The sequence below is a fragment of the Taudactylus pleione genome, unplaced genomic scaffold (genome assembly GCF_031769625.1).
Source record: "Taudactylus pleione unplaced genomic scaffold, aTauple2 ptg000564l, whole genome shotgun sequence".
NCBI classification, from domain to species: Eukaryota; Metazoa; Chordata; class Amphibia; order Anura; family Myobatrachidae; genus Taudactylus; species Taudactylus pleione.
Genome location: NW_028284966.1, coordinates 493,182 through 514,144, shown reverse-complemented (window position 1 = coordinate 514,144; position 20,963 = coordinate 493,182).

Below are 20,963 nucleotides of genomic sequence, written 5' to 3'. Positions count from 1 at the left end.
TATCAGCAACACAGCTGTGCAGGGGTGCTGCCTCATTTAGGGGAGCTTTCCATCAGTGTAAAAAAACCAACAAATTAATTAAAGTGTTTTTATTTTTGTGTGTGTGTGTGCATTATCCACACTTATAAGCAAACATAGCTGCTCAAGGGTGCTGCCTCATGCTCTCCCCCCAGTGTAAAACAACCCCCAACAAATAAATAAAAGTGATTTTTTTTCAGTGTGTGTGTGTTAACCACATTTATCAGCAATATAGATGCACAGTGGTGCTCCCTGTGATGTTTATCAAGGGGATACTGCCTTGTTCAGGGGTGCTCTTCCCCAGTTTTAAAAATATATATTTTTTCTGTGGTTGTGTGCGGTACTTCACAGAATACTACAAACTTCTAAAGCATGATATGGCACCAGCACTTATCAAGGATGCTCTTCAACTTGGTGTGAAAAAAAAAAGTTTTTTTTCCTGTGTGCGCACGTTAGCCGCACTTATCAACAACGTAGCTGCGCCAAGCGTGCTGCCTGTGTTGTTAATCAAGGGGCTGCTGCCTTGTTCATGGGTGCTCATCCTCCTCCCAAGTTCAAAAAAATAAATTATATTAAGTGTTTTTTTCTGTGTGTGTGTGCATGTTAGCCACACTTATCAGCAATGTAGCTGCGCAGGGGTGCTACCTGTGTTTTTTATTATGGGGCTGCTGCCTCATTCAGGGGTGCTCTTCCCCAGTGCAAAAAAAAATAATAATAAATTAATGAAAGTGTTTTTTTCTCTGTGCCTTGTTCAGGGGTGCTTTCCCCGAGTGTAAAAAAATATAAAAATAAATGTTTTTTTTTCTCATGCATGGTTGCCAAACTTATCAGCAATGTAGCTGTGCAAGTGTTGTTGAATCGTCAGTATTAATCTTTAATATATTCCTGCCTATAAACCTCTAAAATTCACCTGCCTAGAACCTCTAAGACAAAAACCTGCCTAGAACCTCTAAACAGAATGCTAATTGTGTATGCAGTATAACCGCAAATAAAGACAGGAGTGGAATCTGTGTTTCCAATGCACAAGTATTATTCAGGTAAAAGTACAGTCAGTTACACGCAATCTATACATACACAAGTTAGGCATAAAAGGAAATAATACAGACCCAAGTACAGTTATACATACGCTGCGCCTCTGGACTCAGAGATAGACGTCAGACTAGATATCCTCAGTACACCAGTCTTATAACAGCAGTTTTGAAGGGGAATTTGAGACTTTACCTTGTCTGGGTGTTCTATAAATAACATTTCAATAATATCTTCTATACATGTCTAATTATTATACATTTAAATGATGGTACTTCCTAGCTCAGGGTTGTAGTGCAGCTCTGTATCTACCTCAGTATACATATTATCATTTCTGACCACCATCATAGTTTCATTCCTTCATTTCACTCTGTTTTCACATTTTCCACACTTCAACACAATAGGAACACACCGGATGCATATGCCAATTACTATGATGACAATCAGTATAAGGATCAAGAATTTGCCTACGCTGGCGACCACTTCCTGGACCCACTCTCCTAGACCCGAGAACCATTTCACTGGGTTCAGCCATGACACCCATCCTTCTATCTTTTCCCCTGCTTCAGCCACTGATGCATTATGGTTCTTACGAAATTCCCACTTTAGCTGCAGAATCTCATCCATCTGCTGGTCTATCACCTCCTTAGGGTCGCTGGTATCATTGGTGACATAAGTACAACACTTTACTCCAAATTGTGTGGCTAACGTTATGCAATACCCTCCAGTAACAGCAGTTAAATAATTCAACACTATCCTGTGTTGCACTAGTTCTTTCTTGTACGCTTGCAATTCTCTCCCTGTGTACCTGAATGTGTCAACGTACATCTCGGTGATATTATCTATTAATTTAGCAAGTTCCTGGATATATCTAAAATTTAATGTACCCCTAGCAATTCTGGTGGGATCCTGGGCGACTAAAACTTGGAAGCCAGTTGTCTCACTGATTAACTGAGTGGCTTTATGCATATCACCAGGTATCATATTTCTCTTGCCTCTGTGTTCATATTGTGTGTGAAGATATGGTGACGGTGTGTTTTTATGTATTCCCAACATTTCAACATGTGTGAGGGTCATAACTTCTGGGACTACTCTTCCCAGATAACACAAACTTTCGAAACTCGGGGAGAGCCATTTATACGCTGTTCTTCCACATATAAAATATACATTATCAGGGAGAATATAAGGAATGGTATGCATCATTATCATTAAACACATTTCTCTTGCAAACAATCCTATCTCAGGCTCTTCCATCTGGTATATGCAAGTTTCTGGTTGTATTATTTTAGCACAATAACCATCTGGTACATTACCAATTATTTCTTTGGTGGAACTCAATGTATACCGGTACCTAAAATATTTACCACTTGATTTAATTGAGCGTAGCAGATCATGGTTTATAGACTCATTATCAGCTCTTTGTGAGAAGGTCATCGTCTGATTATTCCCCGTCACTTCCCAACCTCCGGGTTTATTGGGGTTGGTTATGTTTAAACACAAAAGTGATTTATCTACTTGAAATTGATAGAGTTTGAAATGAGGCGGTTTGGATGAGAGGAATTTTCCATCCAATGTTTTCCCCTTTTGTAATTCTAAAATTTCCGTGATATTCAGCGGAAATGGCACCAACCCTACATTATGCTGTCCCTGTGGCACATGTGAACACACCCAGCAATCGGTTTGTTTTAACACTTTGCCTACCATGCTGTGATAATCCTCTAAAGGATACCCTCCCCAGTACGGGTTATATTTAGGTTGGCACCGTTGAATACAGTTCTCATCAACCCACAAAACTCACAGATACAGGAATCTTCAGACGATAACCCTTCACACCTTCCCCGAGTAACCAGAATGACAGCTCTCTTAACAATAACAGTACTAAGATTGGTCAGACACTCCCCTGATTGGCATTGTACACCTCCTTTCTCCACTCCATCAGCACTGCCATCAGCTCCTGTTTCCTCAATAGGTCCCCCATCACAGACACTGGATATTCCCGAACTGACCAGGATGGTGAACACTCTAAAAGAGAATATGAAAATGAACACAGCAGGCGCGTCCATTGTCACAACAAGACCTGCAAATTTCTCTCAGTTCAGGTATCTCACTACAACCTTTTCAATCCTCCCGGAACAAGCTCGCGAGTGACAGATCCACACTACCAGCTTTATCTCCGACTTGTTTCTCCACCGGTTGATTGACCTTTTTGCAGTGAGTGGAATGGACCCAGGTATCTCTCTTGGCCACCTTCAAAGATGTAGTACTTGTCAGCAGCACCTGGTACGGACCTTCCCACCGATCAGTCAAACAACCTGAACGTAAGAAATTTCGGATCATTACATATTCTCCTGGTTCAACATCATGCAGTTCATTTCAGGCATATCATGGGACAACAATTTCAGTTTCTGCTGCTGTTGCTTTAACTGCTTACTCATTGATATAAGATACTTCACAGTTATCTCGTTGTTACCCTTTAGATCTTCCTGTGGACTTATAATCAAATGAGTTTGTCTACCAAACAATATTTCAAATGGGGACAGATTCAGAGGAAATCTAGGAGTGGTCCTTATACTATGTAGGACCAAAGGTAAAGCTTCTGGCCATCCCAGTCCAGTCTCCGCCATGATTTTACTTAGCTTATTTTTAATAGTCCCGTTCATCCTCTCTACCTTGGCTCTGGCTTGCGGTCAGTAGGGGGTGTGAAGTCGGCTATTAATACTCATCAGCTTATACATATTTTGGAAAACATCACCTGTGAAATGGGTACCCCTATCACTTTCGATGATTCTAGGGATACCGTACCTCCATACAAATTCCTGAACTATTTTCTTGGCAGTAAACGCAGCAGTATTAGTGGCTGCTGGGTAGGCCTCAACCCAGTTAGAGAATATGTCTGTGCACACTAATACATACTTAAGGTTCCTGCAGGGTGGTAATTGGTAATCAATTTGTATCACCTGGAAAGGTCCATCAGTCGGTGGAATGTGGGACGGTTCGGTAGGGATCGCTTTCCCTATGTTCTTTCTCAAGCAGGTCAGACAGGACATTGCTATATTCTCTGCTTGTGAAGAAAACCCTGGTGCGCATCAGTATGCCCTCACCAACTTGCACATGCCCTGTTTACCCAGATGAGTCAGACCGTGTGCTTCTTCAGCCAGGCTGGGGTAATATGCCTTGGGGGCTACTGGCTTACCATGTCCGTCCCTCCAGAGCCCGGAGGACTCTTGCTCACACCTCTTGGACTTCCAAATGGATTTTTCCTGAATTGAACACAAATTTTGCATCTCAATTAATTTCAGTATATCAATGGTTTGGAATTACATAATTGTTTCAATTGGAGAAGGCATTTTTAACCCTGCTGCCCATTTTGCAGCTTCGTCAGCTCTGTTGTTGCCCAGTGACACTGGGTCATCCTCACATGTGTGGGCTTTGCATTTAATTACTGCCACTGCTTTGGGCAGTTGGATTGCTTCTAAGAGATGTTTTATGTGTTGGGAGTGTGCAACTGGTGTGCCTGCTGCTGTCATAAAATTTCTCAGATACCATAGGGCCCCAAAGTCGTGCACCACCCCGAACGCGTACCTCGAGTCAGTGTAAATGTCAGCAGATTTGCCTGCTGCCAGTTCACATGCTCTAGTCAGTGCTACTAACTCTGCCACCTGGGCTGAGTGAGGAGGGCCGAGAGGTTTAGCTTCCATGATGTCTGTCATTTACAACAGCATAACCTGTACATAATTCACCTGTGTCTGTTTATCTGTGACAACTCCCATCCATATAGAAAGTTACATACACATTCTCTAAAGGTGTGTCATGTATGTCAGGTCTAGCAGTAAAGGTCTGATTCAGATATGTCATACAATCATGAGTATCATCATGTCTGCCGAACTCACCTCCCGCCAGCAACTCCTCTCCTTCCACCCTTTGTACATCATGTTGTACATATGGCAGGTATGTTGCCGGATTCAGCGTACTGCAACCTTTAACTTTAATATTTGCAGGAGCGGTTAGGGCTAGTTCCCATTTGTTGAACCTTGCCGAGGAGATGTGTCTAGTTTGAGCTGAGTTCAACAGGGCAGATACAGCATGGGGAGTCTAGACAATCATATCATGGCCCAATACTACATCCTCACTTTTACTCACCAGTAAAGCGATAGCTGCTACACTTCTCAAACAGGTGGGGAGTGATCTTGCTACCGTGTCCAATTGGGCACTGTAGTATGCTACGGGCCTACTGGCATCAACATGTTTTTGTGTAAGGACACCTGCAGCACAACCATTGGCTTCCGTACAATATAAATCAAAAGGTTTTTCATAATCGGGTATTCCCAATGCAGGAGCTTTTGTCAGACTATCCTTAAGATTAAGAAAAGCCAGTTCTGATTCCTCAGTGTGTATGACGCGATCAGGCTTTGAGGAAGAGACTAGTTCCTGTAAAGGCAAGGCCAAAATAGAAAAACCTGGTATCCACATTCGGCAATATCCACACATTCCCAAGAAAGTACGAATTTGCTGTTGATTCTGTGGCAGTGTCATGTTTTGTATGGCCTGGATTCTATCATTTGTCAGATGTCATAACCACTGGGTTAGGCAGTGTCCCAAATATTTTACTCTGGGCTGGCACGGCTGTAACTTGTCCTTAGCCACTTTGTGTCCTGTTTGTGAGAGATGAAGTAACAAAAGTTTAGTATCATTCACACATGACATAAAAGAGTCAGAACATAGCAATAAATCGTCCACATATTGAATTAGAACTGATCCATTGGCAGATTGAAAAGCTTGTAAACAGTCATGCAATGCCTGGGAGAAAATACCGGGGCTGTCTATGAAACCTTGGGGCAATCGTGTCCATGTATATTGCACACCTCTGTATGTGAATGCGAATAGGTACTGACAGTCAGGATGGAGAGGCACAGAGAAGAAAGCAGAACAGAGGTCAATGACAGTGAAATGGGTTGAATTTGGTGGGATCTGCATCAGGATGACAGCTGGATTTGGCACTACAGGGAATTGGCTCTCTACTACCTTATTAACACCTCTAAGGTCTTGCACCAGCCTATAACCCCTCCCACCACTCTTCTTTACTGGAAAGAAGGGACTGTTGGCTACACTAGCTGTACAAACTAAAATTCCTTGTTGCAATAATCGCTCGATTATTGAAAACACCCCTATTTCCACTTCCTGTTTAAGTAGGTACTGGGGAATTTTTGGAGCTTGCCTACCGCTTTTTAAGTTTATCATTACCGGGCTTACGTTTGCCATTAATCCAGTGTCCTGTCCATCTTTTGTCCAAAGGGAATCTGGAATTTGGGACAACATTTCATCTATTTGTGATGGATTTTCTTTTAAAACTGTAGAGTGGTACATTATTCTTTGAGGGGTGTCTAACATATCCCGCACATCGTATACCATTCTCTCTGGGATATCTAAATATACACCATCAGGGGTGCAATATATGACACATCCCATTTTACATAACAAGTCTCTGCCCAGCAGGTTAGTAGGAGCTGCGGCAGCCAGAAGAAAAGAATGTCTGCTATGCAAAGGACCAATACTAACCTCTGCGGGCCTTGTTAAAGGATAACGTTCCACTTTATCTGTCACACCCATTGTTGGTATTGTCTCATTGGTCACCTGTAAATTAACGGAAGATTTCATCACTGACTTGGTCGCCCCTGTGTCTACAAGAAAAGGATTTTCAGTACCAGCTACATCAACCATCAAGACCGGTTCTTCCCTAATACTTCCGGTTAACCTGACTATCTGTAGACTACAAGTATGACCTGACCCCTAGCTTTGGCTACCATTCTCCAATAAAGCATTTACGGCTACAATTGAAGCTGGTGCTTGCTGAGCATTTGCTGGTCTCTGTGCATATCCCTTATGGGGTGTCCAGATTTTCCTTGATGTGGGGTCCATACTCTTTTTACTGTGCAGTTTCTACTTAAGTGTCCTGTTTGTTTGCAATTAAAACATGTCCGTGATTCAGGTGAAAGCATGTGTTGTTGTGAAGTTTGAGCAGAGGGTAAAGGTGGTGGATATGGGTAAGGATAGGGAGGGTAAGGGTATTGTGGGGGAAAAGACGTGGGTGGATATCCTGTGACCTGTGGTTGCATTGGGTTAGTGGGATAGAATTGTGTTTGTTGTTGAGTGGGGTTAGTGAGAGCAACTTGTTCTGACATGAAAGTGTGTGCAAGTGCAAGCGTGTCTGTTGGCTGTGATATTAACGTCATTCTCTCCAGAGCATGTATACTGACAGCCATTAATTTTTTGCTCTGGGTCTCCCTCTTTTTTGAGATGTTTTTGTCATGTTCTATGGCAGACTCTATGAGGTTATCTATTGTAAGTCCCCACCAGCCAGGCTGTGAGGTCTGAACCCGAGTTTTTAAATTCTCTTTTAACCCATCCATTAATATTGTGACTATAATTCCCCTGTGGTGAATGCTATCTTTAATCTCTTCTATCCCAGTGTACTGGGTGATAGCCTGCAGAGCCCGGTCACAATATTCTTCTGCAGTTTCACTCTCTTTTTGTTTAATTGTGAAGATTTTGTTCCAGTTAACTACTACTGGCAAATATACACCCAATTGAGTCACAATGTGGGAAATGTTACCTTGCTTTACTTGGTCTGTTAAGGGAACGTCGCCATCCAATACACAGTCCGTGATAAATTTTGTCACGTCGGTATTGCGTGGCAGGCAGGCCCTTAAAACCACATGCCAATCTTTATTTGTGGGCTCATGAGAACTATCCAAATTTCTCAAAAATCTTTGACATTTGGCTAATTCTTTTTTTGGATCAGGGAAATCATTTATGATGGAATTTAGTTCTGCCCTTGTCCATGGACAATGCATCACTACTTCCCTCGTGGGTACTATACCATTTGCATCCTCATTTCCATTCAAAACAGTTATTGTCCGAATGGGATGCAGACCGGCAGCGCTGCTACCTCTGACCTGGTTACCTGGCTGGGTGTTTAATCTGCTGCTGCTACGTATGGTATTAACAACTTCCTCAATGGGTGCAGAGTGTATTAACACTTCCCTTGCTGTTACCGATGGAGATGGCGGCACCACCCATGATTGTGGTGATGCAGCATCTATCATTTGCACTGCATGGGAAATGGCAGACATTACAATAGGCTCATCTTCTACATCATAAACATTTTCTTTATGGTTACTTAAGAGGGGGTACAAATTACTTGTTACATTTTTATTGGTATTCTCCAACGCGTTTCGTACCTCACGTACTTTGTCAAGGATCCTTGACAAAGTACGTGAGGTACGAAACGCGTTGGGGAATACCAATAAAAATGATCCTTGACAAAGCACGTGAGGTACGAAATGCGTTGGAGATGGCACAGTTTGAAGGCTGCTCGTTTGATCTCCCCACTTCACCAGAAGCAAGACGCTGCTGACCGCCGTGCAAGGAGGCACAGCACGCCAAAGCCGAAAGTGACGGAGGAGACACCGCGCGCCGCACAGCCAAAGGAATACCGGAGGGATGGCAACTTTAGGGTAAGAGTAAGGGCAGTGTGCTACTCTACAAACACCCATGTTCCGCATTCACCGGACTATCTTTGAGACATTCTACTCCATACCACTCTGTCACAAAAAAAGGGCTATAAACAACGAGTGTGTATAGGAGAATTTATTTATTAATTCAAGTAAATAGTGGTTTATTTATTTATTTATTTATATACACAGTACATGTTCAAGTGCTCATTTTTAACATTGATTTATGACACTAGAATTTAACTGAGCAGCTTTTTCCGCGCAACACGACAATTATCCTAAACCTGTATATTATTCAGGTACAGTCAGTTACACTTATTAAAAGTACAGTCAGTTACACGCAATCTATACATACACAAGTTAGGCATAAAAGGAAATAATACAGACCCAAGTACAGTTATACATACGCTGCACCTCTGGACCCAGAGATAGACCTCAGACTAGATATCCTCAGTACACCCAAAATTCAGCATGAACTGCCAAACCAGTATTTGGACACATGTATTTTTTCCCCCCCAGACTGAAACAGGACAAAGGGAAAACTTCCTGCTGATCTCATTGGTTCCCAGAGGAGAAGCATATGTTATGGCACATTTAACAGGTTGTTTCAAATACACTTTCCCTGCCTCCGACAACAGGGGTCTTTCTAGTAACGCCTCCTGTAACATTCCATCAGCTAAACATTTTGTTGCTTGTAAGTTCTGTGATCCGTAACTTGAGTTTGCATGATGCGATCTCTCCACCGATAACACCTGGATGCTGTAAAAAGCGTACGCATCAGAACGAAACCAAATACACCTTGCTTATCATGTATAATACCTTAGTTATCAAGAACCTCTATTTCTTAGCATTTAAACTAACTTAACCAACTTGAATCATACAATTTGATGCTAATGGAACCTTGTGTGCGAATATGTAGTGTGTGGGTATTCGGAGTTTGGTATAAGGACGCTAGTTATTAATGGGTGAGATTTAAGTGCATAATCTCTCATACACGAAGTGAACATCCAGCAGTGTGGATGGCTGAGGGTTGTAGTTCTACATGCCGTCTGTCAGCAGGCCCCCACCTGTTGTGTGTTCAAAGGAAAACAAAACCTCTTTTGTTCTCACAGACTCTTGTGTGAAATGCAAATGTATTACCTCCTCAAGGTGTGGAGTTTAGGGCCATTCTGTCTAGGATTCAGACAAATCCAATTGTGTAGATCAATGCCTGGATTATATTACAATTGCAACAACTATACTTTATCTGCATCCAGGGATTCCCAATTTGTATGTAAAAATACCCATTGTCTATTCTTATTTACTTTTACTCAGAAAGCTTGTTTTTCCAGTTGCCCTTGGTAGGTTAACAAAAACATTGCCATCTGTTCTTAGCTCCTGAGTTATAACTTGAATTGATGCTGGCCACAAAATGGTGTTTGGCGATCTCATTTCCAAAATGGAGTCTTGCAGACATCGCAATATGGCGTCGCCGCGATTAAATTTTAAACTGAACTTGTCTCAGCCAATGATTCAGCTTCGACAGTGTGTTGCCTGTGTTGTTTATCAAGGGGCTGCTGTCTCATACAAGGATGTTCTCCCAAAGTGTAAAAAAAATAATAAATTAATTAAAGTGTTTTTTTGTGTGTATGTACACATTAGCCACACTTATCAGAAACATAGCTGCACAAGGGTGCTACCTGTGCTGTTTATCAAGGGGCTGCTGCCTCGTTCAGGGGTGCTTTCCCATCAGTGTAAAAATATAAAAATAATTGTTTTTTTATGTGTGTGCATTTGCCACAGTTATAAGCAATGTAACTGCGCAGGGTTGCTTCCTGTGTTGTTTATCAAGGGACTGCTACCTCAATTAGGGATGCTCTTCCCCCAGTGTAAAAAAAAAATATATGAATTAAATTGTTTTTTTTCTGTGTGTGTGTGTGTGTGTGTGCACGGTAGCCACACTTATTAGTAATTTAGCTGTGCAGGAGTGCTGCCTGTGTTGTTTATCAAGAGGCTGCTGCCTTGTTCAGTGGTACTCTCCCCCCAGTGTAAAAAAATAAAAATTGTATTTCTTTCTGTGTGTGTGCATTAACCACACTTATCAGCAATGTAACTGTGCAGGGGTGGTGCCTGTGTTGTTTATCAAGGGGCTGCTGCCTTGTTCAGTGGTACTCTCCCCCCAGTGTAAAATTAAAAAAAATATATAGAAGTATTTTTCTCTGTGTGTGTGTGTGCGTTAACCACACTTATCAGCAATGTAGCTGTGCAGGGGTGGTGCCTGTGTTATTTATCAAGGGGCTGCTGCCTTGTCAGTGGTACTCTCCCCCCAGTGTAAAATAAAATAAAATATAAAAGTATTTTTCTTTCTGTGTATGTGCATTAACCACACTTATCAGTAATGCAACTGTGCAGGGGTGCTGCCTGTGTTGTTTATCAAGGGGCTGCTGCCTCATTCAGGGGTGCTCTTCCCCAGTGCAAAAAAAAATTATAATAAATTAATGAAAGTGTTTTTTACTCTGTGTGTGTGTGTGCATTAGCCACACTTATCAGCACTGTAGATGCGAAGGAGTGCTATCTATGTTATTTGGCAAGGGGCTGCTGCCTTGTTCAGTGGTACTCCTCCCATTGTAAAAAAAAATAACAATAATAAAAGTGTTTTTTTTTCTGTGCGTGTGTGTTAACCACACTTATGAGCAATGCAGCTGTGCAGGGGTGCTGCCTGGGTTGATTATCAAGGGGCTGCTGCATCATTCAGAGGTGCTCTAGCTCAGTTTTAAAAAGATATATTTTTTGTGTGGTTGTGCACGTTAGCCGCAACTTAGCTGCTCTATAATTGCTTGGTGAAACTGCTGCAAGACTGCAGTGAGTATGGAGGACAGTCACATGACAGGAGAGCAGGATCCACATACCATTCTTATAGCTGCCGGCAGCAGTCATGATAATAATGCAAGGCCGTCAACATCACCTATGAAGACCGATAGACCAGGGCTTAAGTCAGGCCATGTAAAATCAACTTTTACCCTGTTAATCTAATCTAAATCTAAGTTAGCTTTAGAGAAACAAAAAACTGGCAATATTCCATTAACTACATGAAGTGACAAGGAAAGGGTAAGGCCTTCACCTTTAATTATGACTGGTGGCTCTATTTGTGATGATTTTAGCCCTTTTTCTTGTAGGAAAGATACAAAAAAAATAGAATTGTTAAGATGAGCAAGACACCAGAACCAACTGTGTGCTCTGAAAAATCACAGATCCCAAAGGAGAGTCCAAGTGTGTCTGCAGTTGCCATGTGTGAGCCTGACCTTTCTAATACTATACTTGAAGAGGCTCCTCCTTCCACCATGTGTGTGCCCTCTGCAAATGTGGGGATGAACAGCACAAGTGAACATACTAATGTAGAAATTGAGAATGCTTCTATGGAATTGCACCAAGAGGATGAGAAGGATATTTATGTAGTTGGTGATGACAACAAGGATGATGAGGATGTTGATGCAAAGGATGTTTGTGTAAAAACTATAAATCAGGAGACAGTTGTTGCCCATGGTGGTAAAAACTCCCATTGTTGCCTAGGCAAAGGACCAAAAAATCCACTTCTCATGTGTGGAGTTATTTCCACCTAAATCCAAACAACCTTTGCCAAGCCATTTGTAACCATTGTCAAGTAACAGTGAGTAGTGGAAAGGACCTTTACCATCTTGGAATATCCTCCCTGTTATGTCAATTGCAGTACATTCATCAAATTGGAAAGTGTTTTTCAAATTTAGAAACTTTGGCTGAGAAAAAACATAATAACAATCAGTCCAGTGTCACCAATTTGCTCCCTTCTCTCTTGACCCAAGTGCCTGCAATTTCCACCACCAACAACTGCATTATCCTCAACATCTTCAGTCATGATTGGAAGAAGTTCTGTATCCAAATTCATAAGCATGACTGACTCCTCTCCTTCAGTATTTCCTTAGAAGGATCCTTGAGTGCTATGCCTGTTGCTGCTGCTGGGGGTGGAACTTCATCCCAGAAAGGGCCAAAGAAGACTACTACTAGTAGTAATTTAAATGACTATTAAACAGTCCTTTGATGAATAAAGTAAGTATAACAGCTCTCACTTAGTTTCACAGCGGATCACTAACGCCATGATGGCTGAGCCAGTATTAGATGGTGAAATAATAGAAAAGGAGGATGACATTATGGAGGAAGTGCAAAAGGAGGATAAGGGGGAAATTTGTGTCCCATCTGACACTAATGAGGATGTTGATGATGAGGATGTTGTTTGTGTAAATCAGGCACCAGTGGCAGCAGTTCTTGATCATGATAAAAAGAAAGCCAGAAAAGCCACATCTATTGGTGTGGAATTATTTTAATCTAAATTCTGAAGACATCTGTTACATTTGTAAAGCCAAAGTTAGCAGCGGAAGGGACATAAACCATCTAGGCACCTCTTCCCTGTTATGTCATTTGTAGCGAGTTCATGCAATTTGTTTTAACAAAATTATAATACTTTGTAAATTCATAACAAGCAGTCCAGTATCAGCTACCAGCAGTTTGTACCAGCACATGCAATCTCCACCACCAACTCCCTTATCATCAACCTCCTCCTTAATAAAATAAGGTAGTCCTTCCAAAAAAATGTTTTGTGGGAGCCCAAACAAACCAAGGAGTTCAGCCATGAATCAGTCCTAGTCACTAAAGTGCTTGGTTTGTTAAACTGTGCATGCCCTTTTTAATATCCCACATAAGAGTGGGTAGATGGGAGGGACAATTCCATCTTGCACCTCATTTCTTTACATTTTCCACAATTTGGGGCATTGCCAATTGACATTATTATAGTTTATTAAACTATCATCCTGTCTGCCACTGCTGTGTGGCAATGTTTCATAGATGGTGCAAAAGAAAGAAAAAAAGTATTCCTATAATGGGGCACTCACAGAGCATAATTTAAATAATCAGTAAATATTTTTTATCAGAAAATATAGTTGTGACCTATTTCATAAACATCAATATCATAAAATATAACTTTTATTGGTCTCTCATAAAATATCAGTGAAATATTAATACATATAACAAATAAAAATTTAAATTGTCTATCAACCACCTGTATAGTATAATAATAAAGGCATCAATGCTGTCCGTTATTTCCTGGAAAAATCTGGAATGGATGATTTTGGTCACTTCTTGTTAACCCTACTTTCCTTTGTATTGCCAAAAAATTTTTTCGTCTTTAATGATAGATTCTACTTGCAAGTAAGGGGGACAGCTATTGGGGTGGCTTGCGCCCCCACGTATGCTAACATCTTCTTAGGCTGGTGGGAGGAGACCATGGTTTTTAATGATGATAATGATGATTATTCAAACACATATTGTTATGCTTAGGGTATATTGACGATCTCTTGATTATGGTCCTAGAGATAAATTCATTAGATTTATTGATTTGTTAAATACCAACAACTTGAATTTGAGACTGATGTATGAAGTCAGCGAATTGGAGATCACATTTCTGGATTTGAAGATCAGTAGGATGGAAGATGGGAAAATTGTTACAGATCTGTTTAGGAAACACACTGCTACAAACAGTGTTTTTCACAGAACTAGTGCACACTTTCCTCTGGTTCTTAAAGGGATACCAAAGGGTGAATTTTTTCACCTGAAGAGGAATTGTTCGGATCAGGCACAATTTCTCAAAAGGTCTGAATAACTGACTGATAAAGAGAGGGTACAGTAAAAGGGCCATTAAAAAGGCCAGATATGAGGTCAGTTTGAGGGACCATAATTTTTTATTGTATCCCAATTTAGTCCAAGATACAGTACCTGATAGGATTAGACTTGTTGGAGACTTTTGTGCAGAATGGCGGGAAATTCAACATATAATTCAGAAATATTGGCCGATATTAGAACTAGATTCAGATCTGGCCAGAAAATTTGGTCCCAAAGTTTCAATGAGCTGGAGACGATCAACAAATCTAAAAGACAGATTGGTGCACAGCCATTGGAATACTAACAAGAGAAGGAAACCTGTGATTGAGGGATCATACAAATGTGGGAACTGTAAAGCCTGTATTTACATGGTACGCACTACGGAATGCAAGGACAATTTTAATAAAGTACATAAGATACATGATTTTATCAACTGTAAAACTTCAGGGGTTATATATTGTGTGATCTGCCCCTGTGACAAGAAGTATGTTGGTATGACTACTAGACCACTGAAACAATGGGTGCAGGAACATGTGGGTAGCATCAGGAATTCATTGACAGATCTGTCTAAATTTAAACAAATTACATCCATTGTGAGGCATTATTATGAACAACATCAATGTGACCCTAAGAGTTTGAAGGTACATGGTATAGAGAGGGTGAGCCTAGGAATTAGGGGTGGCAATCTCACCCAAGAATTGTTAAAAAGAGAAAATTATTGGACCTTCCTCTTAGGTGGTTTACAACCAATGGGACTAAATGAACACATTAACTTTGGTGTTTTCTTAAAATTAATTATTCGTATTTTTGCGAGATCTACATATGAATTGATCTTTGAAATATTATTGAAAATTCTTGTTTAATATTTATTAGGTAGTTTTGGTATATTTTTTATTTTATTTTATTTTAGTTTATTTTTATAGAATTACATATTATTCCCATAATATACATGTTAATAGGGTATAGGTTTTATTATTTTTATTATTATGCACATATATGATTGTATTGTTTATTCAGTCACTGAGGTGTACTGTATATCATATATATTTATAGGTGGCTTAGTTTGGATCCCACTATTTGATATACATCACAAGGACATTTTTATTTATTAATATATTCTTTACTATCACGGGGTTAAACCTTGGCATAGGTGAAGTAATTTATTATAATAAAATGAAATAGTTTCTTTTTTTCACTTATTTTAGGTGATGAGGATTTTTGCACTAGATAATAGGAATATAGTAATAATAATATTTGAATAACTACCACTGTAATATATATTTATGGTTATATAATTTATTTTCTGGAGACTTGTAATGATGTACTCACTTTATTTTATTTTATTTTAATTGAAATATGTATAGATCAATGATATATTGGTTTATAGGTGTTATATTGTATTGTTTATAATTGTGGATTATTGGAATAAATAAATAAGTAAATTCACAAGATATTAGTCTATTAATAATGTTATGCTTACATCTTTAGCTTATATATTAGTGCTCAGTAAGAGATATTTATAATTAGATCTTCATGGTAATTCTATAGTAACCTTATATGTATCATTACTGGGATAGGACTTATGCTGTTCGGTTAGGATTTCAATTCACACTGTTCCCTATGAGAATGCATTACTTTGACTCTTGAGCCAATGACAGAGCTGACAGGCATAGCAGATTGGCCCTGCACTCCATCAATCAAATAGAGATGTGTTGATTGGAGAATCAGCACTTTATAGGACCATGCAACCCAGAGGGTGGGTCGCTCCTTTGAAAAAGCTAGACAGCGAAATGCGAGTCAACAGACACACGATACATGCTATCCAGTGTGTGTTTTGTGTTTTAAATGTATTAACCACCATTGAGTAGTAGTCTCTACGAATGTGATGGGTGTCTGTTAGATGCTCGGACAGCACAGCGGGGACAGCTGACCTACACTAGTTGCTGCCCAAAGAGAGACTTTGTATCAGATTATTATGGCACATGCCATGTAGTGAAGTAATACTGATACAGGACACCCGGGTTATTATCTATGGTTACCATCAGGGGATTGTGTTGTCTTATTGAATGGTGATGAGACAGTGTAATTTAACTGTTAATGTATAATAAATTATTGCAGTTTGGGGTTGGTGTGGCTGGGCTGCTCTGGTGAGGCACACATTAATACTTTATTCAGCACTTTTACACTTTCCAATATAATTTGTGTATATATATATATATTTTTTTTTTTTCTTAGCTTTTTAATTACACCTTCACTTATTAACACATACTTTTTCCTTTAATCCTATACTAACACTTTAGTCTCTCTCTGGTGTGCTTCGCTGGGGTGGCTGGCTATCGCCGGCTTTTTTGGGGTTCTGCACCCCAGATTCTGACCAAGTGATAGGGACCTCCGGTATCAGAGACTCCGGGACGCGGCCCGGAGGCTTAGCCATATCTTTGCAAATATATGCAACTGAGATCTCTGAATTATCTACCACCATGTAGTTTTTCAAATCTTATTGCTGATTTCATTCTGAGTGCTGGGGGAATACTTTTTGTTGTTTCTTGTATAGACTAACCCCTCCCTTACATGCACCTGAGTGATATTACTGAAGTGATTGAGCAGCTTCCAACTTGTATTTCTGTATTGAGAGGCATAGATGGGACCAGCGTTAGGAGGGCGTGCTGGTTCTTGTAGTGCCATTAGGAGGACTTAGGGGTGACTCCAAGGTAAGCAAGCTCTCAATTCAGTTATATTTGTATGTGCCATTATCATGTGGCCTTATATTGGGCAATTATTACCCTAATTGGATATAGTTATCAGTTTTGGGGATGAGTTTGGGGTGCGGTGCCCCTTGGGGTTGGTGTGGCTGGGCTGCTCTGGTGAGGCACACATTAATACTTTATTCAACACTTTTACACTTTCCAATATAATTTGTGTATATATATATATTTTTTTTTTCTTAGCTTTTTAATTACACCTTCACTTATTAACACATAGTTTTTCCTTTAATCCTATACTAACACTTTAGTCTCTCACTGGTGTGCTTCGCTGGGGTGGCTGGCTATCGTCGGCTTTTTTGGGGTTCTGCACCCCAGATTCTGACCAAGTGATAGGGACGTCCGGTATCAGAGACTCCGTGACGCGGCCTGGAGGCTTAGCCATATCTTTGCAAATATATGCAACTGAGATCTCTGAATTATCTACCACCATGTAGTTTTTCAAATCTTATTGCTGATTTCATTCTGAGTGCTGGGGGAATACTTTTTGTTGTTTCTTGTATAGACTAACCCCTCCCTTACATGCACCTGAGTGATATTACTGAAGTGATTGAGCAGCTTCCAACTTGTATATTAGTTTACTAATCAGACCTGCTAATAGATAACCATATATTATTGTGTGTGTGTGAGGCAATGTATCTAAAACAGCAACTGTGTATATGAGATAACGTATCAAGAGCTACTATGATACCTGTTATATAGGGTAGAAGCGCATAATCACAAGGGTGATCTTTCAGGCTTGTGGATATAAAACATAATATAGTAGGAGCGCTATATATATATATATATATATATATATATATATATGTATATATATATATATATATATATATATATACACACACATTAATCCTTGCATCCTACACCATTCAAATATTTATCTGGGGCATTGAGTGATCTTGTGAGGTATTATAATACTGTTCATTAGCAACAGTATGTTGCATTATTAATTTAACTTTGTTCATTGTGATATAAATTTGGAATTATTATGACCTCCGAATAGCACCTTTGATACCTTGATACCTTTATGATTTAATTCCTTGGTGTCATTATTTTGTCTCTAGTATACAGACGCCCATCCAACGTACTTATTATATACTGCTTTATTAGATGAATATAAGATATTATACTATACAGGTGGTTGATAGACAATTTAAAGATTAAAACATTTTTTGACAATACAAAGGTAAGCAGGGTTAACAAGAAGTGACCAAAATCATCCATTCCAGATTTTTCCAGGAAATAACAGACAGCATTGATGCCTTTATTATTATACTATACAGGTGGTTGATAGACAATTTAAATTTTTATTTGTTATATGTATTAATATTTTGCTGATATTTTATGAGAGACCAATAAAAGTTATATTTTATGATATTGATGTTTATGAGATAGGTCACAACTATATTTTCTGATAATAAATCTTTACTGATTATTTACATTACGCTCTGTGAGTGCCCAATTATAGGAATACTTTTTTTCTTTCTTTTGCACTATGTTAACCTTTATTCCTGGGTGCACCTCCCCATTGTGACAAATACACTGATACTAATAGTAATAGGGGAAAGGACGACGATTATTCAGGTTTGTGCGGATATTTCTTTTTTCTTTAATGTTTCATAGATGTCCTATATTTTTTTTAACTGCTATGCATTTGTGCCACTGCTCTGTTGGTTACTTTAGCCAGTCAGGTCGCTGCAGCCTTTGGCCTATATTGGTGAAACATAGTGAAATCAATATTGTGAACTGTGTGGTGGTTAAAAATATTTGGAAATGCCTGAAAATTATTCTTAATAAGTTTAATAATACTGTAGGAACAAAAACAGGCCCAATTTATGTGGTTTAGCTGTTTATATACATTTTTGAAAAAAAATACAGATCCAAAACCAAAACAAAACAACAAAAAACTGAGGATAAATATCCAAAACCAGATCCAGATCCAAAACACAAGTAGATACAGATCCAAAACCAATACCAAAACATGGGGTTCAGCAAACATCTCTTCTTTTTGGTAGCATTAGAATGGATGCTCAGACATGCCTGCATTCCCACCACCACTCCCCCGTTTTCCTGGACCTTCCCCTGTCACCACCCACAAATGGCACATTCTGTCCCTCAAACTAGCAGGCTGTCTGTGTATTCCGAGTGATCGCTTCCCGATTGCAATGACTGGCTCAAGCATGTGCATTTTGTTGCATATGCATGCACACACAGGTGACAATCAGCCAGCAGCGTGTGAATGCAGCCTAGCGAGCGGGTCTAAATCAAGCTCTTAATTTGAACTCTGTTATGCCAGATGTAAGGGAGGATGCAGAGAAATGGAGACATCTTAATTATTTTATACCTAGGTCAAGCTAACTTGGTGAAGATGATATTATTTCCAAGAATCATATACTCTCTTCAGTCTCTTCCCATATTTTAGTCTAGATGTGATGCCATGGAGATTGAAAGAATAATACATACTTTTATTTGGAATGGTAAGAGGGATAGAATTGAACTTGTAAAGCTCCAGCAGAGTAGAGTAAATGGAGGTATTGATTTAACTAATAGCACTTACAGTCATGCAGACCACCTTCGCTACTTGAGAGTTTGGCTAAATAATAAAAATTTGTATGCCAACACTAATGTGGAGGTTGAATTCTTAAATTGCATTATCTTAACCTATTTCTTGCATTTACATGGGAATGAGATTGAAAAGCTGCCAGTTCAAGTCCCAACAGTGGATACCCAACAGAAGGAGATCTCGACTGAGGTAGGTCAGTATCTTAACCCTCCCCTGTCCCCCCCAACCCTCCTTTAGTGGTACCTAACCATAATATACTCACCTAAACCTAACCTCAATTCCACTAGAGTGCCTAATGCTAACCCACAACCCCCATGGCTAATGCAAAGGGTGCCCCGGAATTACCTTCATACGTGCTTGCATCCTCTGCGTTCTGGCATCGGGATTAACATAGGCATTGGTATTTCAATGCTATGTGGTGTAACTAGGGCAGGGTGAGCAGGGTGCATGCCCTGGGGGCCGTGGGACCGCCGCCGGCCACGGTCCGGCCCACTCTAGTTAGCCACCAGTGTAGTGCCGACCACAGTGAGTGCGGTCATTGCTACACATTTACACAGGACCGGCACTAGGCTTCCAGCACTGGTCCTGTGCTGCACACCTGAGCCTGTTCCCTCCCCCTGAGTGCTTGCCCAATAGCGCCAGGAGGCAGGCTCAGGCTGTGCATAACACATGCATTGCCGCCAGCGCTGGTGGCGATGCATGTGTTAAATAGCAGCCAATGAGAGTCAGATAGACTCTCATTGACTGCTGCAGCACCCACTGCAAGAGCCGACCTTCCGTCCGGCTCCTACAGTGGGTAATGGGACAGACGTCATGACATCATGACGTCTCTCCCATTATGCTGAGCGCGCCAGCCAGGGAGGACTGGCGGGCAGCGGCAGTGGCAGGAGAGGTGTCGTGGTCCGGAGCAGCAGCGTGGATTCAGGTAAGTATATTTTTAAATATTTTTTTTTAAAAACTGTCAGCACTACTGGGGGCACAACAGGGGAGGGGGGTGGCTACCACTGAGGGGACCTCTACTGGGGTGGGGGCACAATGGAGGGGGGTGGCTACTACTGGGGGCACCATTATTGGGAGGACCTCTACTGGGGGGCTATTACTGGGTGCTCCATTATTGGGAGGACCTCTACTGGGGGGGGCTATTACAGGGGGCACTTAATCGGGAGGGGGAACCTCAACTGGGGACCACTACTTTTGGGGGGGGAACTACTACTGGAGGCATTATAAAAGGGGCCTACTACTAGGGGCACTGCACTGGGGGGACCACAACTGGGGTCAATAACAAGGACAACTACAGGGACCACTGGATAGGGGGGCTCACTACTTGGGGCCTGCATCAGGGGGACCACTACTGGGGACACTGCATGGGAGGGGGGAGACTACTGCTGGGGGCACTATATAAGGGGCTTACTGCTA